The 12300-nt window shown below is 38.3% G+C and overlaps 1 pseudogene; it reads left to right on the forward strand.

Moving 5' to 3' along the window:
- The first annotated feature begins 16 nt into the window (after positions 1-16).
- LOC143618332 (lipoxygenase 1, chloroplastic pseudogene) lies at positions 17-703 on the forward strand (annotated as a pseudogene).
- The last annotated feature ends 11597 nt before the right edge of the window (positions 704-12300 follow it).

A 12300-nucleotide genomic window follows, 5' to 3' on the forward strand; every position in this document is an offset into this window, starting at 1 on the left:
TACCCATATGCCAATGATGGGCTTTCTCATTTGGTCTGCAATTCAAGCGCTAGTGCATACTTATGTAAATCATTACTACCCGGATGAAAATGCTATTATATCGGACACAGAACTTCAGTCATGGTATAGTGAAGCAATTAACGTGGGACACGCTGATCTTCATGAAGCTAATTGGTGGCCTAAACTAAGTGCTCCTAATAAACTAACGGAGATATTAACAACTATAATATGGATATCAACAGGGCAACACGCAGCACTTAATTTTGGGCAGTATCACTATGGTGGATATGTTCCAAATAGGCCACCACTTATGCAAAAACTTATACCCCAACAACATGAACTTGAGTTTGCAAGTTTCATGGCTGATCCACAAGGCTATTTTGTTGCTTCCTTGCCTAGTTTGATAGAATCGACAAAATACATGGCCATAATTGATATAATCTCAGCACATTCACATGAGGAGGAGTATCTTGGGGAGATAAAATGTGCGTACACTAGGTGGCCGTATGAACCTAAGATTATTGAGGCATTCTATAGATTTTCAGTGGAAGTTAAAAGAATTGAAAATGAGATAAATAGGAGGAATGCTGATCTAAGGCTTAGGAATAGATGCGGTGTTGGAGTTCCACCTTACGAGCTACTAATACCAACTTCAACTCCAGGGGTTACGGGCAGAGGTGTACCAAACAGTATAACAATGTGAAAACTGTTAAACTCTATGTAATCTAGACTTACCCTAAGTTATTATTACTAGTATTATTATAATTTATATCCTATGTGTATTATAACCTATAGTTTGGTATAAATATATTCGACTGTAAGCAAACATGTGTTGTGATGTGTATTATAATTAATAAAAATGTGTGTTTATTGTCTTGGCCATTTCATATGTGCTCTTCAATACAATGCTTATCTTTACTTTGAAAAACACATGTTTGTTTGTCTCTTTCTCTCTTTTATTTCTACATGTATATATACACCCTTGAAGCTAAAAGGGCGTGGCAACGTGAAGCTTGGACCGAAAAGTGTCACAATGCGGTAAAGATGATAGCCCTTTGGTCAATATATCTAGTCGAGCCATATTGCAAATAAAATGCAAATCAATCTCAAGGTGTTTCTTATGTTGATAAAGCACAGGATCAATTGCTAAGTAATTGGCTCCAGTTATTGTTTTCACACAAAATAGTAGGTGACCTGAAAGTGAAATAAGTATACTCCTAAATAATAGACATGGTCCAAAGAATCTGTGTAGCAAAATAAGTATACTCCTAAATAATAGACATGGTCCAAAGAATCTGTGTAGCAGTGTGTGCAAGAGCGCGATACTCATCCTCAGTACTAGAGCAAGCAATCGCATGTTGTTTTGTTACAAGCCAAACAGAAGAACTCAACCCAAAAGACTAGTCTGATAGGTGAGGAACCCATTTGGCTTATAAACCCCACATCAGTTGCCCATACAACCGATGTGGGACAAGTCCCATACCTTGCAATGGTTTCAGTCCGTAACAATACACCCTCCTTAAAGACCAACGTCCTCGTTGGTCACGGCCATGTTGGTCACGGCTGGCTCACTCCATGCCACCACTCCGTGGGCCACCACTCCGAGTCCTCATTGGTCACGGCCACGTTGGTCACAGCTAGCTTCCTCCAGGCCACCACTACGAGGTTGGCTCTAATACCAATGTTACAAGCCAAACAGAAGAACACAACCCAAAAGACTAGTCTGATAGGTGAGGGAACCCATATGGCTTATAAACCCCACATCAGTTGCCCATACAACCGATGTGGGACAAGTCCTATACCTTGCAATGGTTTCAATCCGTAACAATACACCCTCCTTAAGGGCCAACGTCCTCGTTGGTCACGGCCACGTTAGTCACGGCTGGCTCACTAAGAAGGGTATATTGTTACGGACTGAAACCATTGCAAGGTATGGGACTTATCCCACATCGGTTTGTACGGACAACTGATGTGGGGTTTATAAGCCAAATGGGTTCCCTCACCTATCAGACTAGTCTCTTGGGTTGAGTTCTTCTGTTTGGCTTGTAACATGTTTCCTGGACCTCAAAACTGATTAAGTCCAGTCCAAGAAAAATACAATAATCTATTGTACCCTCAATCATTAGGACAACCATCCAAATCAACATCGATCAGAGTAAGCATGCGTAGTAGGAAAGTCGAAAAGTCAAACCATGCGCATTACTAGACCACAAAGATATCATAAAATATGCTTGACTGCAGCCACGTGTTGGTCGGTAGGTGTCTAAAGAAACTAAGACACCTTATTGACAGTGTATGCAATCTCAAGGCACACGGGTTATGGCAAGGTATTGTAGTGCCCCAGCAGTACTCTGATTCAAAAGCGATTCATCCAATTGTATATAGCAAGACGAGACAACTGGCGACCTAAAGAAACAGGAAAAGACAATGGGTGACAATCATTAAGACCAGTGCGCCATTACCACTTGATTGGTGGAACTGCCTACTGTTAAACTAAAAACGTTTCACAAGTGGATCACAAAGCAGAACACGAACTCAGATTCTGAACCTGCAGTTCCTTCTCGACTAACAGAAAAGAAAAAACAAATTATCTGGGCTGCAAGTTTCTTAATCGAACACACCAAATTAATCAACGCACGGTTCTTGTGTTATTGATAAAAAGAACAAACTGAAAACCTCAACAATACATCGATGATGGGTATATTTATAACCATCAGTTCTAATCCTATCATATATCAAATACACAATTTAAATTAAACAAGAATAGGATTAAAAACAGATAAGACTAACTTATTAAGAGAAGAATAACTTATCTATAATAATAAACGAATTATTATTATATTAAATCTCCTCCAAGACAACCCATGAGATTTTACCGAACCGCCCTTAATAATATCGCAAACGTTTAATACTCCCTCTCGATATTAGCTTCCAATATGCCAATATCGCTGCAAAACTTCATAACCTTTTCTTTAGACAAAATCTTCGTGAACATATCTGCAACTTGTTCCATCGTGTTGACATATTTTAAAGTCAATCTCTCCTTGCAACACTTTCTCACGAATAAAGTGATAGTGAACTTCAATATGTTTCATTCGAGCATGAAGCATAGGATTCCCAGTTAACATAATCGAGGATATATTATATCCAAACAACATTACCTTAGCTCTCATCTTTTGATTCAACTCCTTCATGAGCTGCACTAACCAAGTACTCTCTTGAGCAACCATCACGGCTGCACGGTATTTAGCTTCGGTGCTAGACAACTAGACGGTTGATTGTCTCTACACCAAACTACATCTCCTCCTCCCATAACAAACACATACCTAGTCTTCATTATTGATAGGTTAACTAAATCTGCTCATTTCTTACCTATCAATGAATCTTACTCTATAGATAGATTGGCACGAATATACGTAAACAATATCGAAGCATTACATGGTGTGCCATTATCTATCATATCCGATCGAGACAGTAGATTTACGTCTCATTTCTGGAATTGTTTTCAACAAACGTGAGGAACTCAATTAAATCTTAGCACTACTTATCATCCTCAAACTGATGGGCAGAGTGAAAGAACAATTCACATGCTCGAAGATATGCTCCGAGCTTGTGTGATTGATTTAGGAGGAAGTTGGGATGATCATCTTCCTCTAATGGAGTTCTCGCATAATAATAGTTATCATGCGAGTATTCAGGCCGCACCATTTAAAGCATTATATGGACGAAAATGTAAAACGCTTTTATATTGGCCTGAAACAGGAGATAATCAAATGTCTAGGACCTGAGATAGTCCAAGAGACAACGGATAAAGTATTACAAATCTGTGAACGACTTAAGATGGTAAGAGATCGACAAAAGAGTTATGCAGATGTTCGCTGTAAGCCATTAGAATTTCATGTAGGCGATAAAGTCTTAATAAAGGTATCACCGTGTGGTACGATTCAGCAAGAAAGGAAAACTAAGTACTCGTTTTGTTGGACCATTCGAAGTATTAGAATGAATCGGTACTGTAGCTTATCGCTTACGTTTGCTAGAAGAAATGAAAGGAATGCATGATGTATTTCATGTTCCTAATTTACGCAAATGTCTGGCTGATGAAACTTTAGCCATGCCTTTAAAGGATGTCAAAATCAACGAAAATCTAAAATTTTTTGAACAACCTCCACAAGTTGAAGATTTCCAAGTTAAAAAACTTAAACGGCGAAAGCTAAAGTTAGTTAAATAAGATGGAACTCCCGAAGAGGACCAAAAGTTACGTGGGAGTTAGAATCGGAAATGAGAAAGAAATATCCACATATGTTCTAGCGAATCTCGAGGACGAGATTTATTTCAAGGTGGGGAGGATGTAACATACCCAAAGTTTCTTTAGCCATGCCTGGCTAACCAAACTTTAGCCATGTCTTTAAAAGATGTTGAAATCAATGAAAATCTAAAATTCATAGAACAACTTCAACAAGTTGAAGATTTCTAAGTTAAGAAACTTAAATGGCGAAAGCTAAAGTTAGTCAAGATAAGATGGAACTCCCGAAGAGGACCAAAGTTTACTGGGGAGTTAGAATCAGAAATGAGAAAGAAATACATACATCTGTTTTAGCGAATCTCGAGGACGAGATTCATTTCAAGGTGGGGAGGGATGTAACATTCCTAAAAATTTGGTCCAAATTTGACAAATTTATAAAGATAAAGGACCAAAAATATTCATAAAATAAGTAATGGAGAAATAAGATAAGAAAATAAAAGTATCCTAGGTTAAGGAAACAAGGAATGAAGTCCATCCCACATGGAGGGAAGGAAGAAAATGGAAGCTCTTTATAAGGAAGAAAGTTTCCATAATAATATTCTTATGTGACTAACCACTCTTAGTGGTCCTGGCGGAGGGTGCAAAGCACCCGACGTGCACACGCACGAGCGAGGGGCGCTTTGATAGAGCACTTCGCACGCTTGCATCGCCGCAAGTCGCTTGAGAGCCGCATTAATATTTTCGAGCGATGGAAGTTAGACCAAGACGTGATGAGCTACCAAAGTCCAGGGACTAAAAATTAAAATTTTGAATTTTTATTCATTCGCGCGACGCGAAGGATACAGCTACTTCGTGCTACGCAAAGTAGCGATTAAGTAACCGTGCCGTTGAGTGAAACGTGGCAACAAGTCATAGACACGTGTCACCAATGTTGTAAAAGTCGTTAAGCGGTCCTAGGTGGTCGATTAGGGAGTTGCGAGTAGTCGGGAGTAGTCGGGGATTACTCGGAAAATACCTAAGGAGTACTCGGCCGTGGCGGGGTGTACCGATCTAGGCAGGGAGTAATCGGGGAGTACTCGGCCGCCTACTCGGGAGTTTTACAACATTGCGTGTCACCACGTGGTGACATGTGGCAAGCTAGGTGTCAACTCATCAAACCTATTGGTATACTTCGCGCGATGCGAAGTGATGCTTCCCGCTACGCAAAGGACAAGAAATATCAAAGGCGGTTTAGTAGCCGTTCGCCCTACACGAACGAACAAAATAAGGCTCCTTCGCGCTACGCGAAGAACACTTTTTCTGCCTATAAATAGGCGGCCATAGGATGAATTCTCATTCGTCCATCACACCCCGATCACACACATATACCTCGAAGTTCATGCCATGACCTCGACGTATCGACACCCTCTTTGTCTCGAAATGCGTGCAAGTAGAACCTCTGCCAGTTTATTCTCTCGATTTCCCCACGATAAGTAGAAGTGTTGCCCATGTCAAGCTTAGGCATTTCTTATAAGCAAACCACACAAGGTAGGGTTCTGCCCGATTATTTTATTATATATGTCTTAGACCCTAGTCGGGGATATAGCCCGTACCTTGATTACATAATAAGTGAAATATAGACTTCATAAGAGGAGATTATAGATAAAATCTCATTATTTATTTTATATAAAGATTTTATAAATGTTTTTATAAAAGAAGAAATTTAATATATACGTTTCTTCATGAAAAAGAAATGTAGTGTATAAATAATGAACAAAGAAGGGACTGGAGGTCCTTATGTTCTAGAAAGAAATGAATATCAAGGTAAAGGTTTTGAAAACAAACTGAAGTCTGAAGCTAGATCGTGGATCTTGTATTTATAAAACGTTATTCTTGTACTATAGGTCGGAGGTAACAAGAAAGCATAAATCAGTGAGACACACTGATCAAGAACAAAGGTGAATACGTCCAAACTCTTTACGACTTTATAAATCGAGTCTCACAAATGTTTACATGGTATTATGTATCCCTAAAACTTTATAAACAGAAGTAATCGCTGGCCCTCATGCTATCATATATGTTTGTTTAGATCCTTACATATGTGGTAGACTGTGGGCACACCGCACCACACTTGCTAATGCCTCCGCCACGTTGGTCCGGACCTATGTAATGTCCGAGAGGGGATTATCTTGTGTATATTGGTAGTTGCTAAGTCCTCGACACTGTGGTGTTCGCTGTGTGGTTTGGAGTTGAGCTAGATGCTTATAATAGTAATTCAGACTTTCAAAACTTGGTTATTTCCTAAGCCACGTTGGGCCAAGGCCTACGATGTCTTGAGGGGATAATTAAGTATCAAAATTATTTTGCGTCAACGTGTTCACCAGCATGTTTTGCTGATGTGTGTTATAAATTGTTTTACAGGTATTCAAGAATAGGTGTTTGGAGACAAGAGATAGCCGTTAGACGATCTGATTGCTCAGATGGAGTTTTTGTTAATAAAATAATGTAAATTATGGTTTTGTGCTTTAAACACGTTTGTACCAACCAACCGGGTGTTTAATTCCCGTCTTTTGAATATAATAATATTTTAAATCAAGTCTTCCGCTTTACAACCTTAAACTCTAATATATTTACAAAACAGTTACCAACTTATGGTCACACGCCTAGGCCCTAGAATGGGGTGTGACATTAACCGACCCAGATCTTTCATCCGAAACCGAGTGTTCAGATTCACTTTTAATTTACTTATAACATGAACTAAGTCACCTGTTATGATTAAATCATCTACATACACCAACACCACCACAACATGTTCGCCTTCAGTTCGAATAAACAAACTCGTGTCGGCTAGAGTCGGTACAAAACCATTTGCTCTAAGAACTCACCGATCTTCCCAACCCAGGCTCGCGGTGATTGTTTTTCCCTACAACGCCTTCTTCAATTTGCAAACATGACTCAGAAATTTTTCGTCTACGAACCCATTCGGCTGCTCCATATAAATAACCCGATCAATATCACCATATAAAAACGCATTGCTTACGTCCATTTGCCACAAATCCCATTGCTTACTCGCAGCTATGGCTAGAAAAACTCGTGAGGACGCGAGCTTCACAACAGGACTAAACGTCTCCTCATAATCGATTCTGAACTCCTGAGAAAACCCCCGAGCTACCAAGCAGGCCTTGTACCGCTCTATGATACGTCGGCCTTTCGTTTAATTTTTAAAACCCATTTACACGTAATTGGTTTTACACCATTCGGTTTTGGGGTTAGTTCCCAAGTTTGGTTTTCTTGGAGTGCATCTAAGTCGGTTTTCATAGCTTGTTCCCACTTCTGATCTAATAATGCATCAGTAATATATTCTGGTTCGGCTTCTAGCTCATCGACTAATGCAACATTTGCATATTTTGGATTAGCTCTTTTTATTCTCTCGGATCTACGAATAGAGGACGGACCCGTTTTAGATTCAACTGCTGAATTTTGGCCCGTTTGCTGACTTGGGGACAAACCCGTTTGCCAGGCTGTCCATCTTGGAGACCTACTTTGTACCGATACAATTAGACTTTCAGCCGAGTTTGATGCATCTTCAACTTCTTCCAGCTATAGAGAAACTCTTCCATCTATTTCGTTCTTTAAGTTATTTGAATCTGGTATTGGTTTATATTTAGTTGACCACCATGTAGACGCTTTGTCAAAAATTACATTTCCGGACACGTAACACTTCCCGGTTATTGGTTAACAATAGTGCCACCCTTTCTTTTTGTTGTCATACCCAACAAATATGCATCGAACTGCTTTCTTTTCCAACTTGTGTCTTAGATGACTCGGGATGAACATGTAACACACGCATCCAAAAACTCTAAAAGGACTAGCATTCGGATTAATCTTGGACAATCTTTCAAATGGCGACTCATAATCTACACCTTGTTGTGGCAAGCGGTTACTCACGTACGCAGCCGTTTTCATACCTTCGGCCCAAAATTTTCTGGGAACATTCTTATCGTGCATCATACTTCTACGCAACTCTGTTAGGTGATGGTTTTTCCTTTCGGAAATTCCATTTTGTTGAGGCGTATTCGAGCACGTAAGTTGGCGCTTTATTTTGTGTTCATTCAAATAGTCCGAGAACTCTATCTGTCACACCCCGATTTCGGGCCTAGGCGTGTGACCCATAGTCGGTACCTGTTTTGAAAATATATCAGAGTTGCGGGTTATTTAGCGGAAGACTTTGTTTATAATAAGCTATTAATTTATTTTGAAAACTTCTCGGATAATAAATATCCAGGTGTTTGGTTTACAAACCTTGTTCGACTTGTTTGTAATATTTTAATAATTAAAAACTGAGCCATCTACATATAGCGAGCATCAATTCCATGAATGACTCTTATTCCTTGTTATCTGTATTATACTTGCTTCCCTGAAATGTGGGGGGAAAATACGTCAGCGATATGCTGGTGAATCGTTGACTCTAAAACATTTAATAAATCTTTGACTAACAAGATAGTTTTCTTGAACACACTCAGCAGAAACGTCTCTTATTTCTGGGAACTTGTGCCACTTGACATACACCCAATTAGGGTTCTCTGGGAACTGATACCCATTGAAGAACTTTGGTTATGCCTTCTAGCCTATGGCCACGTAGCCTTGCTTGATAGGCTAGACAGATTTGTTTGGATCCAGTGACATGTGTACTTAGTCTGAGTTGCTTTAATTTTCTACCTTGTAACTTAGGGATCACGTAATAGCTTAAATTTAGAGATCATGTAATCTCATATAAACATTTGACTGACTTGTTAAGATAAACAACCCATTTATCTTAATGACTGACTTTAAAGGCTTAACGTATTCTGCCCAAATTGTCTTTTCTGAATGGTGTGGTGATCTCGTTTGAAAACCTTTGTGAATGAATGATGTATAGCCTATAATAAAATAGGTTTATATAAATACCCGGATCGTCTCTTGATCCAGCTACAAACCTTTAGTCTAGTTTTGATAGCTTTAAACCTTGACTGACCATTTGTTTGAATAATATTTAGACCGGCAGTCTTTTCATTTTTTTTACCAATCATGTGCTGAGTTTCTTCTCCATGAAGAAATATCTGTAACAGATTTCTTCCTCGAGAGGAAACATCAATTGACGATACCCTTTGTATGAAAAATCTCATGTTTCTTAATCATGAAGAAACATTAATTTTTAACTATATCCCTCATATATAATGTTTTTAATCGTGAAGAAACTATATTTGACTACATTCTCTTGTGTGCAAAAGTTTATGTTTCTTAATCATAAAGAAATTTTAATTTAACTATAACCTTTGAATACATAATTATGATCAAGGTTTGGGCTATACCCCCAACTATGGTCTAAGCCATATAAAATAATAAAATAATAACTTAAGCAGAACCCCAACCTTTCATGGTTATTCAAAGTTTATATGCGTAAGCTTGAACGGGCAGCACTTATACTTTATACCACGTACTGTGGTGATGTAGATGTCGCGCTCTAATCAAAAACAAGTATTTTAATAACTTAAATACCTTTAACTAGTGTGAGTAAGTAAGGTTGTCTCCACAGCGAATCAAGGAAAGTGCAAGCAGTACTTATGTTTTTTAACTAATTAATTAATTATCCTAAGCAGACAGTCGATGTCAAGCAGATTAAAAGATGATTTAGAAACACAATTACTTTTGAAGTTGTAAACAATAATGAGAAAAGTTATTCACTCTAGGTTCAAGTAATGTGATATTCAACTAATCACATATTCAACTAACTCGATTGCGTGGTAATTACTAGACCTATTAGTTTGATTGTGATGAAAAATGATACCTTAACCAAATTGTTGATACAATTGAACTTAGTCTACCTAATTGCCAGTTTGTGTTATGAAAACCAATTAAATTGCAATGACTAGTGATTATTAGTTCAATAACACAAGAGCTTAACCCTAAATTTTGATGAACACAACAAAAACAAGTGATGCAAGATTCGATAATCAATAACATAAACTGTTTAAATAATCAAAACATAAACCGAATAAGATCAAATCATATAACTTAATCAAACTCTTAAGCATTAAACACTGTGAATCTTGTGATAAGTCAAATTACACAAAATACTAGCCTAGAATGAACACGGATGTTTTAGCCGAGCATTGACATGGTGATTAAATCACTTATCTTTGAGAACATATGATGAATTGATGAATCGTAAGCCTTGGAAGATGGAAAATTGTCTTGGAGTTCTTCAACAGCTTCCGGAACAAGTGGTAAGACGAAAAGAGGCTTCAAATCATTTATATAATATTAGGGTTAATTTTCTTTGTATTAAGGCGGTTCGCATCGTGTGAACGGGTAATGGATCTGTCCTTCGCGTAGCGAAGGACAAAATAGTCGGGGTCAGAATTGGGTTGTTTCGCATAGCTAGAACCAACATCTTCAACATTCCTTAGCGTCGCGCAAAGGACAAAAGAGATAGCTAAAAATGTTTTTCTTTCTTTATTTCTGCATCGTGAAGCGTGCTATCCCGATCCTGTACTTCTAAGCCTTCATTCAAGATCGTAAATCTCCCCATTAAGCCTCCATAACATCCAATGCCCTGAAACACATAAATACGCTTGAAGTACCAATGTTCATTCATTTATTTAACTAAATCTAACTAATTAATATAATATTATACATAACTTTTACCCAACCATCACATTCTCAAACTTATACTTTTTCGTCCCGAAAAAGATTTTGCAATGGAATCAGAATCAAAGACCGTCTTCACAAAATACTTTAGATTTATTTTAATTAATTACAGAGAACACAAAAACCGTGATTGCTGATATTGTTGTTCACTTAAACCCACGCCCTAATACTTATCAAGAAAAATAAGGTGTGACAATTTCGTTAGTTCATATGATTAATGGAACCCACACTTTTAAAGCTCTAAATCCACCTTACCATGCTTCGTTTTGGTTTTACCGAACCAGACCACCCCAGCTTGACTTAAACCTTGAGATTAGACGATCAAAATTTTGCACAATTTATACAATTTTTAAGCCCATATGTAATAGCTAAGACAATCAAGGATATTTATCGCCCAACCTAAACTTAAGCATCAAAGTCTACCAGAATGGCCATTAGATATGATTAAGGTGTAATTAAGTAACTATCTAGCAAATAGTCCCTACTACATGACATACCCTCGTTATCAAGTAACACCCCAAAGTCCATCTCCATATGTGAATATGCACGAATTCATCTGTAGGGGTTACATATGGCGTGTCCCTTGTGGTCCGTTTCTCAATGCTAATAGGACACGAGCAAGGGGACCCCATATGACTAACAGCGTGCAAGTCAGTAGTATATTTTGTACTTTAAAGCACGATGTGATCAAGTTTAATGACTTATATTTAGTAGAAAATTGCAGTCTTGCTCTTTAAGCTCTTTTAATATCCGTAAATCCACTTAGGAGATATGAATACCTAGATGATAAACCTCATACAGACCCATGGTTTCCGGACCCCGGAGCATCCCATCAATACATGATTTAAGGTTATAAAACCATACACCTATGAAGCGTTAACCACTTAAACCAGAAGTATTTTTATTTATGTCTATATCACAAGCCATCTAGCATACTCTAACGTAAGTATATCCAAGCATTGTTCAATAGTCTATTCATATTTAAAATTTATTTTTTTGTGATCAAACTAACAAAAGGCTTGAGTATGGCCCGACCTTTCATCCCAGTCCTTACACAGGCTTAGCTAAACAAACAAAACCCGATGATGTTTCCCACTAAAAATCAAGCAATTTCCAGGTTCAATTGAGGTGTTGTTTGTTTTTTCAGAGGTAAAATGTCTGCAGTCTGCGGACCACATCTGCAGACATCTTTAGAAGAAGAGGTGGACCAAACCTCTGCAGTCTGCAAGAAAAAGACTGTTTTTTTTAACGTCTGTAGATTGCTAAAAAACTGGTAGTGGTGTAGAAACTATGGTAGTAGGTGGTGGTGGTGGTGCTAGATGGTGATAGTGGTGGGTGGTTGTAACGGACGTTGGGTGGTGGTCAATGGTGGATGGTGGCGATGGTGG

This window comes from Bidens hawaiensis, unplaced genomic scaffold (assembly GCF_021521415.1).
Source record: "Bidens hawaiensis isolate Kalapana, Puna unplaced genomic scaffold, B.hawaiensis_p1.1 tig00069369_1, whole genome shotgun sequence".
In the NCBI taxonomy this organism is placed as follows: domain Eukaryota; kingdom Viridiplantae; phylum Streptophyta; class Magnoliopsida; order Asterales; family Asteraceae; genus Bidens; species Bidens hawaiensis.